Source organism: Pinus tabuliformis, chromosome 3_1 (genome assembly GCF_031772625.1).
Source record: "Pinus tabuliformis cultivar Carrire ecotype Pingquan chromosome 3_1, CPIR1, whole genome shotgun sequence".
NCBI lineage: Eukaryota > Viridiplantae > Streptophyta > Pinopsida > Pinales > Pinaceae > Pinus > Pinus tabuliformis.
The window spans coordinates 275684433-275708661 of NC_142301.1; the positions used below are offsets into that span (position 1 = coordinate 275684433).

At 35.3% G+C, this 24229-nt stretch overlaps 1 pseudogene; it reads right to left on the reverse strand.

Annotated features, from left to right (window-relative positions):
- Nucleotides 1-236: 236 nt before the first annotated feature.
- Nucleotides 237-10968, reverse strand: LOC149186864 (exocyst complex component SEC15A-like; annotated as a pseudogene).
- Between the last annotated feature and the right edge of the window lie 13261 nt (nt 10969-24229).

The window sequence follows — 24229 nt, forward strand, 5'->3', positions numbered from 1 at the left end:
AAGCTGCCTTCTCCAATTGATCTACCAACCAAAACTTAAAATCAAAAGAACTTCTCTGATCCATATACCTAGCCTAAAATTAGCATTCATTTTAGTCATCTCAAGCCCTAGTTGCCATATTCTAATTGAGATTGACAGAGAGCCCTCTCCCGACCTGGTAGGGCTAGCTACCAAGTTAAGCGTGGTTTGATGTTACCCTAGACCTACCTTTCTTCCGCCTGAGGTAGATCCAGGCCCTAAGAAATCCTATGCATGATCTTGTATGTTTCATGGATATCTTCCTTGGAATGCAATCCTCATTTCAATAACATTTCTAGTTTATTTCGGCTTAGAGAATGACTTGTCAAAACCATTGGAATGTTCAAACTACCAGAAAGAAGGAAAAAACACCTCTACATCTACGTAGTGGCCATGGATTACATATGTCCATACAAATGTTCCTTCTCTAATCAGATCTCCCAATTCTTTGAAAATATTAAAAATATGACCTAGTGTTCAATCTACAATTTCTGGAATGTATGGCCATAATAATTCTTTCGGAATATACTTTTCTTTGCATCCATAAGGGATTAAAATTATGTATGCCCCTACACCCTCTAGAATGTCCTTATCTTGATTAAAAGTCAATGTTTCCGCTGGATCTCCATTGCTAGAATCCACTTTAGGAGAACAAATCAGGCATGTTAGTAGGTCCACTCTAGACATGTCTGGCATTTTTGCAAGTGATTTTGGAAACTCTAAAACATATTCCACATGCATGAGAAATGAACACATGTTTCACTTGGTGGTAATCCAATTATACTCCTAATAGAATAAGGTAATGATGGTTCAATCCCCTACTTCTCTAAATTCCTTTGTGAGAAATTTGACTGCAACTATTCAATATTGTAGAAGTAGGTGAAGACAAATAAAAAAAATATAAATCTTTTGTAATAAATTTACCTGTCCACCTATATCGGAATTAGGACAAAGTTCCATCTTCTCCCCTCCTACTAGGCCATGCAAACTGGCATTTTAATCACAAACAACAGATTCAACAAAGTAATTTTTTCTATGAGGATTTTTAGATCTAACACTTCTATTCTCAGTATGGAATATTGGACAAGGAAAAAGCAGAGAAAATTGTTTGCAAAAGAATTATAAAAGAAAAAATTCAAACCTCGAATAAGCTCCTCTTCTCATCATAAGTGTTGTTTTTCTACAATTACGACATATACTGATTTCATTTAACATTTCCATTCAGCTACATCAAGGCGTTCCCTCAACCTTTTTTGTTAGGAGAGAAGTTCAGTTCACACTAAAGGGAAAGGGGAAAAAAAATATTGCACATGACATAGTAGATAATAAAGAATTTATCTATTAATGATATAACTCAACTTAGTCTCATGGGTTAATTTGTTGATTTTACCAAGGCTTTTAATTTTTGTAGCTAGACAAATAATCCATACAATTTTATTTTTATTTTTGCTAAATGCTCTAAGAAATAGAAAGCATTTTGCTATAAACCTGTAACATGTAAATAGCCTTTAATCTAATGACACAAGAGCATGAATAGAAATTAAACATCCAATGTTTCCAGTAGTGACTTGAAACATACCATTGAATCCTTGAGTTGAAATCTTCCAATCTCCTTACTAATGTATCCATGGACTTTTTTGGGGGTTTTGCTTTAAATTCCTACCCCCAAAGCTTCCAAATAACATTTCAAGCGCATCTCTAAATTTCCCAGAAATCATTGCAACCTCTCTATAATCCAAAGCACTATAGTATTTTTCCCTTATAATAGGATTCATGAAGTTCTTTGGTTGGTTGCTCAATAAAATATTAACTAGCTGCCGCACTTCTTTCAAGCAGTCCTTCAAACTTTAGCACCTTGAAGATCACTCAAGCCAGTGTTGCGGAATCTCTCCTCGGCAAAGGACTCTAGCACTCTTAAATCATTATCAATACCCATTATATCATTTATATTGAATCTTTTGACATTGTCCCTCATAAGTGTCACAATGAGGCAGTTCGATATGCACTTCAACACCCCCCTTCCTAACTTCTCCAAAGCATCCAATGGTAATATTTGTTGAGTTGTAGAAATCAACATCTCCAAGTAAATTACCACCTCATTTAGATACTCACTGCCATTTTTTGGAACTTCATCTAGGTTCCAATTGATGTTTTCAGTTAGAAACATAAACTCATCTACCTTATACTTGACTAGCCTCAACAATTTTTTGTTAGGCCCCTATACTACTAGTGTAACCCCTTATTGTTATTAGTACAACCCACTTATTATATTGATGTACCCATGTAGTGCCCATATTGTTACTATTGTGCCCCATAGAAGCCCACTATTGTTATTATTGTGCCCTTACATTATTATTGTTATGTCGGCTCTAATTATGTTATGACCCCTTAGACTCCTATATATAGAAAGGAGGTCTTTTCATTTGGGTCATCCAAGAATTGTTCATTTAAGTAATGTAAAGGAGGTTTCCCCCTTGAAGAGGCTGAATTCTAAGGCGTTGGTCTATCCTTTCTATCTTTTCTTGAGCTGGTTTCATAACATTTGGTATCGGAGCTTTGGATTCTAGGGTTTCGCTGCTCCAAACAGGTCATCGTGGCATTTTCGCTATAACTTCTTTTCTACGACATTTCAGAAGCTAAAAAAAAAACCCATTTGAGAAGAAATTGCGCTGAACCTCGGGTCCAAATTTCAGAGCTTTTCACACTATATTTGTAGAGATATGATTGAGGAAGTTGGTCTTTTTATAGACTCCTGAATTACATTCCAAACAGGTGACCTGGGGAAAATTGTCATAACTTTCTCTCTGAGAATCGGATTGAAATTTCATAAGAAGGCACAGAAAGAGGACGGACTTTAGTTTCTTGTGTATATCTTTCAGAGAAAAAGGTCAAAACAGTGACTCATGGCACATCATACAAATTCACTCTACTGAACTAGTCTATAATCAGGTCACTGTGGTAGATTTCGCATAACTCTTCCTTGGAGAATCCAATTTGGATCAGACTGGTGGCGTTGGAAAGAGGACATAGATGGCTACTGTAGATCGTAATTTCAAAACTTAAAGATTTGAAAGGACAGAGTTACAGTCATTTCAAGATCAAGCTCCTAAAATCAAGAAAAAGCAAGATGAGGAAGTTTGATGGCAAGGATCCGGTAAATTGGATACTTCAGATGGAGCAATATTTTGATCTACATTGTGTACCACTATTACAAAAGGTATGTATTGCATCTTCATATTTAGAACCAGATCAATTTTTATGGTATGAAGGGCTTTGTTCTCGTAAACAACTTGTTACATGGTCAATTTTCACAGAGGAAATGATAGCACATTATGAGGACAGAAAGAGCAATACCTTCTTTAGAGCAACACCACAACAATTGGAAAGAGTAAAAAGGCTTTGTGACATAGTGGAAAGCAAAATTATCGAAACCAGGAAGCATACCCCTCACAACTATAAAGATGGAAGTGTTGTTTCTCCTAGGCTTCCACAACCTACAAGGGTTACACGACAACAATTGGAAGAAAAAAGAGAAAAAGGGCTTTGTTATAATTGTGATAGCAAATGCACTAATGGTCACAAGTGTGCTGAGAAGAAATTATTTTACATAGAATATGAAGAGGAGGAAGAAAAGGATCAAGAAACATCAAAAGAAGAGGATATACGCCAGGGCCCCACCCAAAGAAAGAAGAAATGAATCAGAACATATCTTGTAAAGCATTGGCAAGAATTACCACTCCTCAAACTCTCAAGATAGAAGGACATATCAAGAAGAAAAAGGTGCAAGAAGTGAAAGATCACATCAAGAAAGAAGAAATGAATCCAACCATATCTTGTAATTCATTGGTCGAAATTACGACTCCTCAAACTATCAAGATAGAAGGACATATCAAGAAGAAAAATGTTCAAGAAGTGAAAGATCACATCGAGCATCAAGAAATGAATCTGACCATATATTGTAAAGGATTGGAAGAAATTACCACTCCTCAAACTCTAGAGATAGAAGGACATATCAAGAAGAAAAAGGTTCAGGCAGTGAAAGATCACATCGAGCATCAACAACAAGTTCTCCAACTTTTAAAGGATAACGCCACTTTGGTGCAAAATCAAATGAAACAACAGGTAGATGCACTCTCAAGAAAGGATGAGGATGTGGAAGCATTGTTTTGTGCTATTTCTATTATCCAACCAGATTGGATAAATGAAGCAAGGGATGAATGGAAGAAGGATGAAGAAGTATGGCCACTTATTCAAAAGTTGCAAAAGATCCCATTTCAAACAATATTGCCAGAAATTAAAGAGGAAGGAAAAATCATATTGGAACTTGGAGTAGTCATAGAAACAAGAACCCAACAGCTACGAAATCGATCAATTTCAGAGTATCTCATCAAGTGGAAGAACTTACTCGTTGAAGATTCCACATTGGAGGGCAAGAATTTTATATAGAAGCATCAAGAACTACTCAAGTGTTAAGGACAACGCTTTTTGAAGGAGAGGGGCATGTTAGGCCCCTATACTACTAGTGTAACCCCTTACTGTTATTAGTACAACCCACTTATTATATTGAAGTACCCATGTAGTGCCCATATTGTTACTATTGTGCCCCATAGAAGCCCACTATTATTATTATTGTGCCCTTACATTATTATTGTTATGTCGGCTCTAATTATGTTATGACCCCTTAGACTACTATATATAGAAAGGAGGTCTTTTCATTTGGATCATCCAAGAATTGTTCATTTATGCAATGTAAAGGAGGTTGCCCCCTCGAAGAGACTAAATTCTAAGGCATTGATCTATCTTTTCTATCTTTTCTTGAGCTGGTTTCATAACATTTTTGCTAACGTTTTAGAATCTAGGAATGTTCACACTGTCATAATCTATTGATCTATGGTTTCCCTCTCTAGACCCATTGAAATATTTGTTTGTCATTTGTTGAAAATTCATAATACTATCTTATCTTAATTCACACATCCTTTTAGAGTAATAATCTTTTGTCTACTATAATGGTCACATTGTTTATGTAGTTCTCACCCCTGACAATAGTGTTTTCCCAACCAATTGTCTAGGGAAAATTGCCATATTGCTTCATAGAAGTTATGATTTTTAACATGGTATTATAACTCGGTGTTGAGGTTGGATGGTAGTGGCTAAGAGGCCAAAAACAAAGCATGGCTTATGGGGAGGAGGATGTTCAAGGGAGCAATCTACATTTTGATGTTGTAAAGGTAAGTTTACTAGTACATTGGCATGATATGAGGGTGCCTAGTATCCTAGAGTGTATGAGACACTAAACTGTTAAAAATCCTCAACGTGGATCCATTAAACAAAGAAAATAATGGATAATGCCTAAAATAATTATAAGAACTAGATGTATCGAATCAAATGAATTGAGTTCTAGGTTTTGTCAAAAGGGAAGATTAAACTAGTACAAACCCATCTAACCACAAGTTTAATTCCAATCAGTACTAAACCCAACTTCCATGCATAGGAGGTAATCTACAAATGAAATTCCTAAGCTCTCAATCCACGTGAAATCATTTGTGTGCCATAAGCCCTTCAGTGCCCTCAATGGAACATCAATCACTAGATGAAGTTTCATTGTATTGTTCCCATGTTGGGAGGGCATGGTTGTGTGCCCATCGTTTCTAGTCCAAATCATTGACAAACCTCTAATGCAAGCCATTGACAAAACTTTCACCCTCTCTCCTCACCGACAAACTCTAGAAAATAAATTTAGTCCAAACATGATTCCATGTTTACTCACCTTCATCAACTAGCTCTAATGGGATAATCTAAAAGAAAAGATTGCATTGAACAAACAAGTGAGTGTATAATAAACACTTAAAGTATTGAATACATATTTATATAGATACTTGGAAGGTATTGTGACTCTATTCAACATACATAATATATATATATATATATATATATATATATATATATATATATATATATATATATATATATATTTGAGTGTTGGAATTATTCATCTCTAGCCAAGTTATCTCAATTTTTGCAGTAGTTATTGCCCTGCAAAAAGGTTACAATTTTCACATTTCAGGCTTTTAGGTATCGATGCCTTGCAGTGATCATCCTTTATGTTTCAATTTTGAGTGTGTCATCACCCTGCAATGAATAGTATAAAACATATTGAAATATCACGAGGCAAGAGAGGAGAATCAAGATTTGTTTACAGAATTGTTTGTGAAGCTGATAAAGTTGATCAATGCACAAAACTATTCAAACTCAATGAAAGAGGGTCAATTAACTGAAAGAGAGGAGTTTATGAAGATGGAAAATGATCTTTATAAAATATTGAACCATGGAAAAAGAAATTTACTTGAGAGTTATGAAACTAGACTATGGATTCATGGAATTGAAATTTGAAATTAAAGACGGAGCTAGGTATGCCTTGTTGTAGCAGGAAGTTGGAACCACAAAATTAGGGATTCTGTTGAATCTTTTAACTATAGTAAGCATGTGATTTTGGTGTAAAAAAACAAATTGTGATTTTGTTGACAATCATGGATAGCATGCATTTTTCAAGTAAATATTCACCATCAAAATGGGAAGATTGGTGTAACGAAAAATGCCATGAAAATAGATAGGCATACTTTGAACAAATTATTATAGTATCTTTTCCAATTTGAATTTTCCATAGGACCTACATGAAATCCAGGCCTAGTTGAGCATGAGGTATTCTATTCTTATCATAACCCCACAAACCCCTCTTCTAGTGTGGGATGGGAAGGCCTGCTAATAAGTGAGAACACGGGGTAGCTCAAAAATAGTGGAGAAAGGTGGTTACAGTAAGGGAGAGCAGTGAAACATAGAATAGAAAGCAACAATCATGTACCAATAATTTCTCCTTGAAATAAGATTTCGATGATCTTTACCAAACGTGGTTTCTTGATCTTGAGCTAGAGGGGTTAGTATTTAGCTTGTAATTGCTAAGTGAGGATGTTATATATGTAAGAGGGGCATGAAGGCAAAGACAAGAGAGGTGCAATGACGCATAGATTAGAAGCATAAGTTGCTTCATACAAAGAAAAGTAAGGATGGGCAAGAGTGAAAAGGATACAAGAAAATCTACACAGTTTAAGACTAGGAAATAAGAGATGTGAAATTGGGAGTAGTGGACTAGATAGCAAATGGGGTTCCACTGCCTTTCCTAAGAAATTTCAAAATCACAACCTTCATTTTGATAACAATTTCATACATCATTGTATCCTAAAAATGTCCACATTGGACATTTTTTTTATATACTATTTGGTATTTGTAAGTTGGATGGTGATTTACCATAGTCCAGGGCACTGTATATGTGGTCATTATATCCCTTTACTAGAAATCATGACCTTATACATATAACAACATCATCATTACAATATAATTTTCTATCCTTTTTATATTATTTCAAATAAAAACTATATTACAAGGTATTAAATACAAAATTACAATGTTAATACACAATAAAATCTGTAACTAAAAGATACCTGACAAATAATAATGTTGGTTAGGTAAGACTAGGAAAAGAAATACTCATGAAGAGAGAAGCTTCAACCATTTTTTTCAGTTCTTAACTAAGTTGCAAATCTTGTTATTGAAAGTTATATAGCTTCAATAACCATGTTCTACCAATAGAAACTCCCTGCCTTTTACCCTCTAAAAAATACAAACACAGATTTCAATCATCCCAAATTTAGTGTCCAATCAAGCATTATTCAAGAAACATTGCCTCCTCTTTCATCAAAGGTTTCTAAAGTATCTTTTGTATTATGTACCTTATTTCATTTTAAATCATAAAATGGTTAATTTCTCCAAGTTTACACATATTTTAACAAATTATAGGCATCCTGTATGCCCAGTTTCATTGCTTGAGGATACTTGTTTACTGCAAGGGGAAAAACAATATTGCACATGACATAGTATATCATAAAGAATTTCTTTATTAATGATATAATTCACCTAAGTCTCATGGGCTAATTTGTTGATTTTACCGAGGCTTTTAACTTTTGTAGCTAGACAAATACTCCATACAACAAATTTTATTTTTCCTAAACACTCTGAGAAATAGAAAGCATATTTCTATAAACTTGTAACATGTAAACAACCTTTAATCTAATGAAACAAAAGCATGAATAGAAATTAAATATCCAATGTTTCTAGTAGTGACTTGAAACATACCATTCAATCCTCCAGTTGAAATCTTTCAATTTCCTTACTAATGTATCCATGGAATTTTTCAGGGAATTCTGCTTTAAATTCCTACTGAGCAAGCTTCCAAATAACCTTTCAAGTGCATCTCTAAATTTCTCAAAAATCACTACAACCTTTCTATAATCCAAAGCACTATATTGTTTCTCCCTTATAATAGGGTTCATGAAGTTCTCTGGCTGGTTGTTCAATAAAATATTAATCAGTTTTTGGACTTTTGTCAAGGAACCCTTCAAACTTGTAGCACCTTGAATCTCACTCAAGCTAGCGTTGTCGAATCTCTCCTCGACAAAGGACTCTAACACTCTTAAATCATTATCAATACCCATTATAGAATTTATATTGAACCTTTTGAAATTGTCCCTCATAAGTAACACCATGAGGTAGTCTAATATGTGCGTCAACACCCCTATTCCTATGTTCTCTAAAGCATCCAATGGTGATGTTTTTCTGTACTATAGAAACTAAGATCTCCAACTAAATTACTTTTGTGGAACTTCATCTGGGTTCCAATTGATGTTTTCATGTAGCAACATAAAATCATCTACCTTAGACTTAACTAGCCTCAACATTGCTTCATGTGCAACATCTTCAGAGTTCTTCAAGTTAGTTCGAGCAAACAATGCAACATGCAACCTTTCTACCAAGCGCATATGAATGCCACAAAATTGGGCAGCATGCTACATAAAAATGTCACAAGCTCACTCTAAAACTATCATGTTGGCAACAGTATGGATGGAATGAGATACCCCCAACATGGAAATGCTGATCAATTCGAGTAAATCCTCATTCATAAAATTGATCAAAATCTTATCTAGATACTTCTTCACGACATCATAAAAATCCATGTGACCTCCATAGGATAGATAGCTCACATAATCCTCTATGGAAGACCTCACAATTCAAAAGAAATTAGGCATTGTGGCATAAAATGGTGCAAGGAAAGTAGGCATGATATCTCATGTCTATAAATGGAATGCCAACATGTTCATGTTTTACTCATACTCTTTTTTCATCACCATCTGCTCATATTTGTCATTAGTAAGGACATCATTGATCTATTTTTTGCATTCATTTAGAAGAAGTTCATGACACTTGTCTCTTTTCTTGTCCAAAATATCAACCATAGGACCCATCTGGTAGCCATATCTTCTCAAAGTCATACCAAGTAGACTCACATAGTCCTTGATAAGGAGAATATGGCTTGCAACCTGCATATGCGAAAACTAATCCTCTAAGATACAACTCATCTTTGCTATAGTTGTATCCAACATCGTTTCCTCCTGGGAAGTGGAGATTAATCCTCCAGTCATCCTCAAGACATGGTCTTCGACTATGAAAAACCCAACAATCTGAGCAAAGATAACTGATGTGATTCTACGAAGTGTTTCACTGATGAGATTTGCAAATTTGAATTAAGCTACAATTGATGATTTGTATAGTAGTAATTTTTGAATTGGTCTTCAAGCCCAAGGCAAGTCTGGTTATGGTGTTCGCTATAAAGCAGAGTGATGTCGAATTTCAAAATAGAATCAGCATCTTTTGTATCCTTATTGTATAAAGCATATACACATTCCCTTACACCTGACTTGCTTTATTCCTCTGCCTACTTTTTTTTGGCCTTGCAATTCCTCTTCTCTCTGTCGAGCTAAAGATGCTTGCCCAATTTTCAACTGACCAAATTATTTAATGATACTCCTGTTCACTCTTTTATCAATGTGGGATTTGATTTCAAGGATCTTCTTTTCTAGCATTTGTTGAAGCGCCTTGGCTGGAATTCTGGGAAAGTAATCTCTTTCTATCGAGTCTAAAGTTTTCAATGTGGGGTAGTAACTATCATTTATAACATGGTTTCATTTCACACATAACTCCATGGCATGTGCACATATTTTCGATGACTGGATCGCTTCTTTTAAGTTCTTCTTAATTGCATAAGCTTCTAGAATCTCTTCAGATTTAGCTAGGAGATAATTACCCACTTGTTGAAGCTGATAATTCTCATTTTCCATCCCATTTTTAACTCATCTGCATCTACTAAAACCCCAAAGAGCTCATCCACTACATGGATGAATTCCTCATAATGAACTTTACATAAGTCCTCTATTTCAATCTCCTTTTTCTTGACAAAATATTTGAGTTGTTGCAATAGGGATTCTGGCTTCCCAACCTCAAATTCTTGTCTAATTATTGAACCCAAATCCTCTCCATTGCTAATTGCAGAGGCTAAGTCCAATTCCTCTCGTTTTTCACCTCCATTCTCTACCATGCCTGTCCTCTTGGTTTTAGTCTGCACTTTATCTTATGTGCATAATATTAATCCTCAAAAGGGTCAACTGGTCATCAATTCTGGTCCAGAAAATTCAATAGTTTCCCCATTAAAATCCCCAAACATCCCTCACCCTCATATCTGAATGGGTTAATTGATCATCAATGTTGGTTCAGAAAATTCAATAATTTTCCATTAAAAACCCCAAACATCATTCCCCCTTGTAGCTGAATGGAAAATAGGTGAAAAAATCACAAAACAATAATTCTTTCTTCATTAGATATATTTCATTCAAAGTTTCAAACCCTGTATTAATGAGTTTGTAATGAATGAAACCACATTCTATCATCAGTGAGGTGAGAGAAATTAACTATTACCTGGATCTCCATTTGGGTAGCTGGTTTTTTCACTGACCCAACAAGGTAGAGTATCCCGTACACATAATTCAAACCCAAAACCTGGCGCATCCACCTATTTTTTTAAGAAGTGTCTGAGATTTCAGTGACCACTCCACTAAATACCCCTATTCCTCCCCTCTCTCGTTTACCTACCTGGCACCTTCCAACATTTGGTGGTCTGTAGGTTTGGTTAAGAATCCATGATCATTGTGGTTGCTTCACTGATCAAAAAAATGTTGACGCTAAATACGATAGCTTAAGAAAACACTTATTTTTGGGGGGAGAATCATGAGGAAAAGTTTGATCATTTTTAACTAACCCATGAAGAAATAGAAAATCGAGTATTTTTCATTGTTTTCTTTTTCTATTGAATTGGAATGTAACAATATACATCACAAATTTTCCACCATGTAATTATTTTAAGAATTAGTGGATTTAGATGATTATTCAATGATGTGACTTGTTTGGAAAATAACCTCATTTTGTTGCATTATTTTGTTATAAATTTGATAAGAAATGATATATTATATTATTATATTATAAAATAATTTATTTAGATATATCATACAATGTTATAGGTTCAAATTCAAATTGGCCTAGTATGTATATCTCCATAAATTTTAAATATTAGACTATCTTTCTTTTAGGAATAAATGGATTTTATATAGCAATTTGGTTTCTAGCTTAATAGTAACTTTAAATTATATTATTGTTATTAGTTAATTAATTATGTAAAGTTTTTAAGGATTGACTTAAATGTATAAGTTTGAAAGGATTAAGTTAATTTTGCAACTTGTATTTTATTTAAGTTAATTCTAAATGCGTCAACCCATTTTTTATTTGTATTTTGTCATTGGAGTGGAAAGTGTTTGTCGAGCATTTGTCTTCTTTCATTTTAAATACTACAAACTAAAATAGGTTATCACTTGGTCGCATTGAGATCCACTTACTAAGTTCAATATCAAATTTGGTCTTGGAGTGAATGAAGTTATATTCACATGACTCTTTTCCCAATGCCTTGAGTTTACTCAATATCAAATTTGGTCTTGGAGTGAATGAAGTTCTATTCACATGGCTCTTTTCCCAATGCCTTGAGTTTACATACTGACATATGACCCTAGGTTCAAATTCATGGCACCAAGAGGTTAGAGTATGTGTTTACATTATATAAACTTAAATCTATCTACATGTTTTCTTTAAAAAAATTATACATCATTTTCTAATGGCTATTTGGGCTTCTCGAATTAGGGTTGAATTTACATGGTGACAAGAAGTTATCAATTATATTTGCATCAATCATATTAGAGTTTTCCTAGTACCTTAAGGTGGCCATAAGAATATTTAAAGATAAACGTTAAATTTATCACCATATAAAGTTTTGATATGGGCTTATGTTACAAATCCAGACACACTTTTAAGTTTTTTTTTTTTTGAAGTTTTGACATGTGTTTATTTTACAAACCCAAACGCACTCTCAATTTTTATTAGGAAAATATTATTTGCTGGGCTCTATTCACATGGATCTTCATCCATCATCTTGAATTTTCCATACACAATTACAATGACTAACATAAATGACTAATTAGTATTAATGTAGTAATTTTTAGGTGGTCATATTGTTGTTCCTAGACTAAATTAGTCATTCATGTTAGTCATTTTTAGTTGTTTCACTTAACATTTCTCATTTTTGGTCATATTTCACTAAAAAACGTTGTGGTGAATAACTTTTTTTAGTCACCTAGTCAATAATTTCTCATTTTCTACTAGTAAATGCATAAGCTCCAAATTGGATTCCTGCACTATGCTCTATTTTCTACTTTTTCATGCAAATAAATCAAAGTTCTCTCTCTGAAAGTAGATGAAAGCCTTTCACAAGTATTTTTAAAAGTCCCCAAACTTTATTAAGAAAATTATCTAACAAAACATTAGTGTATTATAAACCCATCAATTGAAAAGAAATCACTATGTGCAAAAACAATATCTCATAATGACATTAATTTCATATACATTTATCCACACAACTCATAATTAAATGTCCTAAAAACCATTATTAATAAAATCCAAATATTCACAGGTGCTGTGAAAGGAAATGAAAATAAAGGACTCTGAAAGAAATCATCAAGACATTAATGTGTAAGGAAATAAATCTTTACTCCCAATTTTACACAACTACCTGTACTTGGTGTACTATCTATAGATAGTGCAATTCTTGCACTGTGAAATGCACAAATCCAATAGCCTATCGGGATTGAATATGCAGGGATCAAAGGTATTTGTAGAAGCGGTGAATACCCTAGATCAAACATTCCTTCTATAAAGTCAAGAAACCCTAGGCAAGCTCTAGCATAGAGTTACTCAAGCACAATTATCAAGGTGTATCAAAACCTGGGTGATATTGTGTAGTTCCCTAAGTGATCTAACTCAATTCCCCTTGAATAATGGGTCAACAACAATTGAAAAAGATGCTTGTGATCAAAATTTAATCATATTCTAGATCTAGTGCATGTAACATGTGTAGGAATATACAGGGTAAGTTCCTCAGAGAGAACACCAAAGGACACTGCTCACAAACATATCACAGATCAATACACCAGTATAGTTGACGTGGTTAAAAACCTCAAAGAGGGAAACAAATCCACGGTCTGAGCCAACACGGCCACGTCAGGCAATTTATTAATAAAAGAATAAAAAATTACATAAGCTTCTCTCATGAATGGTTACCCTACAAATGACCCTTCATGCTCTTTAAATAGAGATCATGGACCAATCGGGTGTTAAGCCATGGATCACATGTAGGTAATACTGAGGAGAGAATGAATCATCAGATCACTACATATCGTGACTATCAGATTGTAAGCTACAAAATAACATAGTAAAGAAACACACCTTTACCTAACTCTAGACTAGACGAAGTTATACTTAACTATTTCCTATGTGTCGGAATATCCTAACATCCCCCCTTAAGAACAACTTGGGATAGGATTGAAGGATGTAAAAATATGACACAATAGGAGAATGAAGGAGGCTTTAGAGCCTATCCCCCCTTAGTGACAACTTCCTGAACTCCAACCATAATTCAAAGTTTAGTAAACTTCGCCTCTGTGAGAGCCTTTGTAAAGATGTCTGCAACTTGATCGTCTGTTGAACAATATTTCACTTCAAGAACATGGTCATCAATGAGCTTTCTGATGAAGTGCATGTGCAGTTCAATGTGTTTGTTGCGATGATGTTGGACTGGATTTTTGCATAGTTGAATGTCACTTTGATTATCACATAAAAGTGTAGTTAGATGCTGATGCTGAAAGCCAAACTCTGACAGGATCTGATTAAGCCACAGGGCATCCTTACTAGCTTCTACTGAAGAAAGAGAAATGGCACTTTGTTTCTTGCAAGCCCATATAATAGGTCATGAACCAAGAGTGAACACATAACCTGCAGTAGACTTCCGATCATCAAGGTCACTAGCCCAATCAGAATTAGTGAAACCAGCCAATAGAGGAGATGCTTCTGCAGTGTAATGAGTCGCAAACTGAATTTTACCTTGAACATAACGAAGTACTCTTTCAACTGCTTTCCAATGAATTTCATGTGGGTTTTGCATAAACCGAGCAATAAGGCCAACAACAAAGGAAAGGTCAGGACAAGTATGGGTCAGATACAAAAGTTTTCCTACAAGTTGATGGTATAAGTTAGCATCAACTTCAGGGGAAGTACAAGTGACGGAAAGTTTGGCTCTAGACTAAAAGGGAGAAGGGGTTGTCTTATAGTCTTCCATGTGAAAATGGTGTAGAAGATCACATGCATACTTGGACTGGGAAAGGGAAATACCTTCCTTGGATTGCAAGACTTGAAGACCAAGAAAATAATGCAAGTGTCCTAAGTGTGTCATTTCAAACTTCTTTTTAAGGTTGGACTTCACATGGTTTATAAGGTTGGGATCAATACCAGTAAGGATAATATCATCAACATAAAGAACAAGAATGATAAGAGACTTTCCAACTTTCTTGGTGTAGAGAGTATTGTCAGAATGACACCTAGAAAATCCAGTTTCTAAAAGAAAGCTATCCATTTTGGCATACCAAGCCCGAGGAGCTTGCTTGAGACCATAAAGGGATTTATTAAGATGACATAAAAGGCTGGAGTCTATTTGTATAAAGCCAGTAGGTTGTTCCATATAGATTTCTTCATGCAAATCCCCATGCAAGAAGGTAGATTTAACATCCATCTGATGGACTTCGCATTTGAAAGAGGCAGCAAGGGAAAGAACAAGGCATATAGAGTTCATTTTGGCAATAGGAGAGAAGTTTTCAGTATAGTCAATGCCTTCAACTTGTGAAAAGCCCTTAGCAACAAGAAAAGATTTATGTTTATCAAATATTGCATCTGGTCCATACCTGGTTCTGTAATCCCATCTGTATCTAACAAGTTTTCATCCCTTTGGAAGGGGAACAAGATCCCATGTATCATTTGCCAATAATGAACGATATTCTTCATTCATAGTTGCATCCCAATCTAGATGGCCTGAAGCTTCTGCAAAGTTGTCGGGATCATAACTAACTGAAGTTTGAGCTAGTAAAGAAAAGGCTCTATCGAACTGAGAACGTGTACGTCGTTGATTTGCAAGATCACCAGCAAGAGCACCTGCTACATCCCAAGTAGCACAGACCCATTTTGGAAGTTGAGGAGCTGAAGGAGGATCCTGAGAAGGTGGGGGAGGATTGTCATCCTCGCTGTCATCATCTGAAGAAGAAATATTTTCAAAAGTAGAAGGGATAGAGAGAGGTGGCACATCTGCCCAACTAGGGAGGTAGGCCGATATATTTTCAGCAAACTTTACATCTCTTCTAATGATAACATTTTTGGACTTAAGTGGAATAATTCTGTATCCTTTGACATCTTCAGAATATCCAAAAAACTACATTTTTCACTCTTAGGTTCTAAAGCTTTATGTTTCTCATCTGGAATATGGGTCCATGCTTCACTTCCAAAAACACGAAAGTGACTTACACCTGGTTTAATTGAGCTCCATGCTTCTTTTATAGTGATATTGTTTAAAAACTTAGTAGGAGTGCGATTTATTATGTAATTTTCACAGTTAATTTCTTCTACCCAAAAAATAAGACTAAGTCCTTTAGATTGAAGCATACAATTAGCCATTTCCTTTAAGGTATGATTCTTCCTTTCAGCTACACCATTTTGTTGTGGAGTATATGGAACAATATTTTGCATTTGAATTCCATTCTTAGTGGAAAAGTTGATGAATTTTTGTTAACATATTCTCTGCCATTATTAGATCTTAGCTGAAGAATTTGAACTCCAGATTTCAACAAAGGCCTTAAAGGCCAAGAACATGTTGAATACTTCACTCTTGAGTTTTAAGAAGTATACCCAAGTGCATCTGGAGAAATCATCAATGAAAGTTAAGAAATACTTGTAGCCAGAGAATGAAACACCTGGAAGTGGACCACATAAATCACTATGCACAAGCTGTAAAGGGGTAGAGGCGTGCCAAGAGGCACGTTTTCTAAAAGTATCCCGATGATGTTTTCTGAGTACACATCTAGAATAAACACCATCTCTACAAGATACCATTGGAAGACCTATCACCATATTCTCTTTACATAGATTCTGAAGGGAGCGATAGTTTAAGTGACCAAATCACTCATGCCAAAGTTTGCTCACATCATCATTATGAGCAACTAATACCGAGGGAAGATTTGATGACCCAAAGTTGTTAAACTTATACAACCTTGTAGAATCATCAGTAATGCCAGTAGCTAAAATCTATCTAGGATCTCTTAGGTCCTTAATTACAACATCGTGAGGTGAAAATTCAATGATTTTACCTTCACCTGAATGAGTTATCTGATATACAGATGGAAGGTTGTAGGATAAGGTTCGAACACATAATACATCATTGAATTGAACATTTTTTATATGAATAGTTCCAGTCCCTACAACACTAAGAGATCTATCATCACCAACATATATATTTTTGGTGTTACAGTCATTTAGAGAAGAAAACATGGCTTTGTTTTTGGCCATGTGGTAAGAAGCTCCAGAATCAATGAGCCACTCATGAGAATGAGAAGAAGAAGATACATTTAGTGCATATCTAGACAGATATGCTTGACAACCACATGCAGAATGTGATATTCCTGAAGATGAAGCAGAAGTTGTTGAGTGCTCCAAATGGATGTTATGCTTCTTCATTGCTGCTTCCAAGGCTTCCATCTTCTTAAAGCATTTGGATTCTACATGGCCATCTCAATTACAAAAGTGGCAATATCTATCAGTCTTCTTCCCTTTATTTTTATTTTGCTTATCATTTTGTTGAAATGATTTTTCATTTTGAGACTGAAATGTCTTAGGACCCTTGTTTGGTTTAGGACCATTCATTTTAGGATATATCTTCTTAGGATTCTTTGAATTTGGTTGCTGTTGGGCGGCTAAGGCTTTCTTAGAAGAGTTTCCAAGATTAAGAAGACCAAGATGTAGGAGTCTTTCTTGTTCTCTTATTAAAGAATCATAAAAGCGATCAAAGGAAGGGGACTTGTAGTCTTGCCCTTGATAAATGAAGGCTTATCTTGTAGAATGGAAGGTGGAAACAAACACAGAATAGGCTAGTCCCAACTTAGTAAGAATGGAATAGATAAGGTTACCATCTTCTTTCTTAAACTTAACACCTTCCATGAGAAGTCTAAGGGTCTTGAACTTGGACAAAAAATCTTCAATGGAAGAAAAATTATTGGTGTCCAACGTAAGCAACTCGTTTTTGAGTTGATGGGCTCTAAGTTCATTTTGAATTCCAAATACTTTAGTGATCTATTTCACTGCTTCATTATGAGTATTAATTTCTGCGATATGGAATCTAAGGTCTAGAGAAATAGACATCCCTATCAACCCACGTGCTTGATCTTGCCTATTTTTCCCATTTGGCTACCTTATCTTCATCTTTCGGTTTGGTTTCTTGGCCTAAGGCTATTATGTAAAGACCTTCTAAGTAAATCCACAATGTAGGACCATCATTGGAAGTAGTTGGTACTGTCAAGAATAACTTGGCAAGGAATTTCCATTTTAATAGAATATAAAGCTATAGATGCTGAAACTAAGTGTTCCAATGGAAAGATCTCGAAAAATTAGGATGATTAGAAAAAAACAACAGCTCTGAAAACAGCTTCCGGATGAAGAAGTTATGGCTTTTTGAAGAAAAGTTCTTGAAGATGCTGACAAAGTGCGGGAACGTGTGGAAATGAATGATAATGTTATATTTAAAAAAAATCTACCCCCTTTCCAAACTTAATCTAATTAGCTCAACAAAAGAAAGACTTGAACTCAAGACCTCTATTCTCATAAAGTAGCTTTGGACCAAGTGAGCTAGATTAAAACATTAGTAATTTTTGGAAAAGAGGAAGGGTTTTTTTTTTTTTTTCTTTACTTTAGTTACTAAAGCTTTTGGGTGCATGCTTACTTGAGAAATCTCTTTTTTTTCCTACAAAACAAAAAACACAAAACCCAACATGGACATACAAAAAAAAAACAAACCTTACGGCTTGAAGTTAGCTTTAGTTGGAAACTAAATATTTTCCTCAATGTTTCTATTTCTCTAAAATCACACTAAGGTGCAATGGAAAAGAGCATACACATGAGAAAAATCCTTCCTTTCTGTTTTTGATTTTCCCAGATCGCACAGAGTCGCGAGGCAAAGAGCATACACAAAAATGAAAGGTATAGATCCGGTAATAAAAAAAAACAAAGACCTAAATAAACCAAAATAAACAGAGAGAAAATAACTAAAAATTGTAACTAAACACTGTATACCTCTAGATCTTAAAAATGACGTAGCTAGGGCTACCAGAAACCTTTTCACATCAAACGAAAGGGGTTCCTCATCGAAACAGATGCTCCTAACAGAATAGAGTAGTCCTCTCAACCCAAAAGCAGTCAGTAACAACAGATCTAGGAAACGACAGTCTGATGCAGTTCTACTAGCTTCAGATTTGGATCACAAATGGATGTGGCCCTCAAATAGCTCTAATCCCATGTAGGAATATACAAGGTAACTTCCTCAGACAGAACACCAAAGGACACTGCTCACAAACAGATCACGGTTCAATACACTAGTATTTTTGACATGGTTAAAACCCTTAAAGAGGGAAATAGTCCATGGCCTAAACCAACACGGCCACTTGAGGCAATTTATTAATAAAAGAATAAAAACTTACATAAGCTTTTCTCATGAATGGTTACCCTAAAAATGACCCTCCATGCTCTTTAAATAGAGATCATGTTCCAATCAGGTGTTAAGCCACTGATCAAGTGTCGGTAATACCGAGGAGAGAATGAACCGTCAGATCACTACATATCGTGACTATCAGATTGTAAGTTACAAAAGTACATAGTAAAGAAACACACTTTACCTAACTCTACACTAGACCAAGTTATACTTAACTATTTCCTATGTGTCAAAATATCCTAACAACATGAAAACAACAAAGGTTAATGATGCATCACTTTGAACACAAACCAAAGGTAATAACAAGGGCTAATCAAGTATGAGTATAAAGGAATATGACAAATAAGCTTGTAATCTGGCAACTAAGATTATGCATGACTAGATCTAATAGTTACACATAAAACCACGCTTGCACTATGAAATCCTCATTTGATTGATCACATGAAAGCATAACTCCATACATTAATGCCCAATTCATGAGAGGAAGATTAGATCCAACGTTCAAGTTGAACCTTTCACTATCACTATAGGTTCTTCAACTATTTCCATTCGATTTTAGTCATGAGAACATTGTATACACGTTTATAAGGAGAAATCAAAGAAGTGCGTAAGGAGATCCTTTAACCACACAATTATAATTTTGTTAATCAAACAATAAATGATATAAAACATACCAGTGCTAAATCTATAGCTAGTGCACACCCTAGGCAGACATTGAGTTGGACGAGTGGGCCCAACTAGACCAACTGGACCCCTTATTTGAAGAGTTAAATCAAGAGTGAGAAATAATCATTCATATGAATAGATCATAGAAATGAAAATCAGGGATCAGAACCTTTGTATTGATCAAGTTCATTCCTTATTACATCTAGGAGAGGAAGAGTCCAACACCCAGAAAATGGGCTGACCCTCCCAATCTAAACCAACAACAACACTATAATAACATCACCATCCCTTTTCACAGGGCCATCATTCAATTTATATAAGATTTACAGTACATAGATGGTTTTTTCAAGAAAATTTATGTTACAAAACAGATAATCGAATAGAATATTTGTTTTCCAGGATTAGATTTGATAAAGTCACCATTAAAAAGAAAGAAAAATGGATCTAGTAATATCTTAACCATTCACCCTTTAAGGATCAACAAAATTCAATCTTGGACAAAGAAACTGGTTCTAGAAGTGTCTGAACTATTTTCTTGTAAAGTCTCAGTTTGAAAAAATAAGTTAGATTGTTAACACCAGAAAATCGTACACCTTCTAGTACAATCTAGAAGACATTAAAAGTGTCCAGCAGAATGCACAGGTGGACATATAAATATTTAAAAATCAAAGGTTCTCCTAAGGTCCAAAATTTTCAAAGGAAATCAATTAAGGCAGTGCGTAGATTTCTTCGATAAATGCATGTGCGTGGCATATCCTCAAAACGTTGTGAGGTGGCAGAAAAGGTGACTTAGTAGATTGAGACCTCTCTACACACTTGGAGCCAATGTCTTGATATGAGATCAGCCTAGTACATCCGAATTCGAGTCGCCTTGAAGAAGTGCAACCCTCAATGGAATCCTCTTGTCCTACTCATGTGTCTTTATCATACATGTACCGAGAAAGGGAAGATCGATTAAAAAAACTCTACATAAACAAGCCATGGGAGAGCCAAAAGAAGAGACATTGTAATGTTGGCCAAATTACTTGTAATAAAACCACCATTTCATTATTGAACCAAGGAAGTGAAGAGCACTAGCATGTTGGCCAAATTGCTTCTAAGCAACCCAACATCTTAGTGAGTGAAAAGTAATCAACCCTTTAGAGAGTATTAACACTTATTTGAGAGAGAGGAGAAACTTGCAAAGAGATTGAGGAAAAGAAACATCCTTGCCAAGGATTCTTGAGCTCCCTAGCTCAAGGGATTCTCTTCAAGTGTTTTAGTATGATGATTGTATTCAACCTCTACCATCATCGATAAAGGGATATTTTTCGATATATTATTGATGTGTTTGCTCCATTTGAGCATTTTTATGTTCATGCACCTCTTTATTTATGTTTATGTTTATGTATGCATTGTATCCATTATTTACAATGTTGTGCTTATTAAGTCTGTCCACTAACATCACCAAATTTGACTGTGATCCTTTGCAAGTAACAATCCACTAATAAGGGGGTGTTTTTTGGTACACTTATGCTCCAAAAACACTACAACATGCATGGTGACCATATTGATCTCTTTTCATTAATATAGAGATTTTTTGTAGGAACTCCTCTCTACACAAACATCCTTCAAGGTGCTCTTCACCTACCTGGATTTTCTACAGTCGTGTTGGACTTGTTCTAAGCCCGTGGAAGTGAAGAATTTTCAGAATTTTCTCGCCCACGTGTTTTCTTCTCAGAAAGACATGAAGTGCATCTGTGTCTGTGAAAACTATGAAGCACATGTCTATTTCTACAAAACATGCGTGGCAGACACAAAAACAACAAAAAGTCTTGTATTTTTCAGTTTTCTCGGGTTATTGGATGCCTCTAGTGAATTTCCTTCATCTCTACAATCTGTGTTTTTTGTTTAGTACCCCTGGTTGCTTGAATCAACCTTAATTCATTAAGAAATTATATTTTTTTATTATTTTTTATTCATTTGCAACAAATACCCACATAGCTTAAGTAGGGAGGAAAGTAAGTGACTATAATCCACATATGTTTACAAACTATTTCGCTTATTTTTTTTCAAAACATATTAGCTTAATTAGAAAAGAAACTAAGTGGCCCATTATCCACAAATCTTACTACTAACCAAAGAAAAAAAAAAAAATAGTACTAGGAGCAAATGTTAGTAAAGAAAGTGAGTAATCCCTGCTTCCCTTGCATCTCCTAGATAAACCTGGGATTGCATATGAAAACCTTCTTGAAAATATTTGAATTTCCATCTCCCTTATTAAACTCCACATAGTTTAATAGGAAAAAGTAAGTGGCCCATAATCCACAAACAAATTTCTTTTTCCATGCAAGGAACAACCAACACCTAGTGTAATTAAAAGGATATTGAAAAGGATCATCGCATATCCAAATATTATCACACTTGTATGTTCACTTGCATCACACACTAAGCCTCCATATATTTTGTACTCAAAGACCATCCATCTTTGGATCTTTGGTTACTTAGTCTATTTTTGCTTACCAAGTCACCCCATAAGTGAAATAAGCCTCTTTAAAAATAACCATAACTTGAAAAAATTAAGTTTTCCCATAGGGTCCACCAAACAATTTATAGTTCAGGTTAGGACCATTGGGGGTAGGCATCCGATAAGATACCATGGTCATACTTCACCATTGAAATATATTTTTTGACTTTCTAGGGAGCTTAAAAATCCTTCAACAATCCCACGAAAAAGAAACCCCGAGCATGGAAGAGACCTGATTTAGAGGGGGTTCGGATTAGGCCCAGTGCATGTGGTACTCTTTGGGGCTACCTGACCCATCTAGTGCTTGATACTGGTAACTGTTTCCAAGAATCTAAAGACTCAAATCCTCACATGGGACAAAGGTACTTAGTGACCAAATCTAGGGCATCCTTCCCTATAGGTGACAGTGCAAGCAACACTTGACCCTCATTACCACTACCTTGGTTGATTCCTTGGCTACTAGAAGGCGTCACCAATTCTTTCAAGACATTGCCCCAAGACCCATCAGAGGTTATCTCCACAAGGCCTAGTTACTTTGAGCATTAATAGGATGATTAGGTCTTCATAGGACAATTTATCATACGCGACAAACAAAAGCCCATTTTTGTTTGCTTGGTCACATAGTTTAATTATAGGAAATTAAACCATTGATATTTTCTCTTTACGTTATGTATGTGATCCAATTATATATATATATATATATATATATATATATATATATATATATATATATATATATATATATATATATATATATATATATATCCATCCATCACTAAAATTAAAGTAATGCACAATATAAATCGACACCAAAGGGGACCCCACGACCCCCCGTCGATCTAGGCATTTTCTAAACCTCCCCCCATCCTCGGGCGGTGATTTAGGACTCTCAGCGTTTAGGCAGAGATGACATCATTTAGCCACCATTATTGGATCTTCCTTTATTGGTGCAACTTTTCCCCGAACTCATCCTCAGAAAGGTACACCCTTCACCACTCCTGAAGGATCCCTTCACGCTACCTCCTTCGGGAGCACACACACTTCTCCTCTGGACATTCCCCGAGCCACCCATCAAGGTAATCCTCCGATGACATCCGCACAGAGGACTCCACTGCATATAGTTGTCCAGAATCTCTTTGCAATGGCAAGGAATGCATATATCCCATTTTTAGCTTTTTTAAATCTCGCAAATCTAAGTAAGCTCACAAATGGCCTGATCGAACATGGTGAAAACTGGCCAGCTCTACCCACAAATCTCCCTTCTGATATTCCAAAATTTTAGGGAATGTAGGGCAAAGACCCAGGGAACCACACCACGAAATTTCATCTTTGTTATTCATCTAAAAATATCATAGAAGATACTATTATATTAAGGACATTTCAACACACGCTAACAAAGACCGCCGCAAAGTGGTATATAGACCAACCCTCTGGGTCTCACTAAACCTTTAACTCATTAGAAAAAGCATTCCTTACTTTCTTCCAACTCCCAATCCACCATAATTTTGGGTTGGAAATTCTAACCAACCTCAAGAAAACATAAGCTACGCACATCTCGGACCATATCCCTGAATGGTAGAAATGTTGTAGCTTGTGCAAAACTGATTTTGAAGATAAAGTTTTCCTAGACATTTTCTTGAGATCTGTCATCTCTGAAATCTCAAAGGACATGGTTAAAACATTCCCACAAAGTGTGGAAGAAGCCATAAGTAAATCCAAACAACTGGATCTGATCTACAACTAATCTGGGTACATTTACCACGTACTTCCAGACGCCCTGCCCCTGCAATCTTTTTGAGAAATAGCAAGCACATCCAATATTGTTAAAGGATTAATTGGGGCCCTATGCCAAAGACATCATATCAGTAGCTTCTAATACCCTGTGTATCTAATGAATGGCCCATATTACGGTACTACACCAC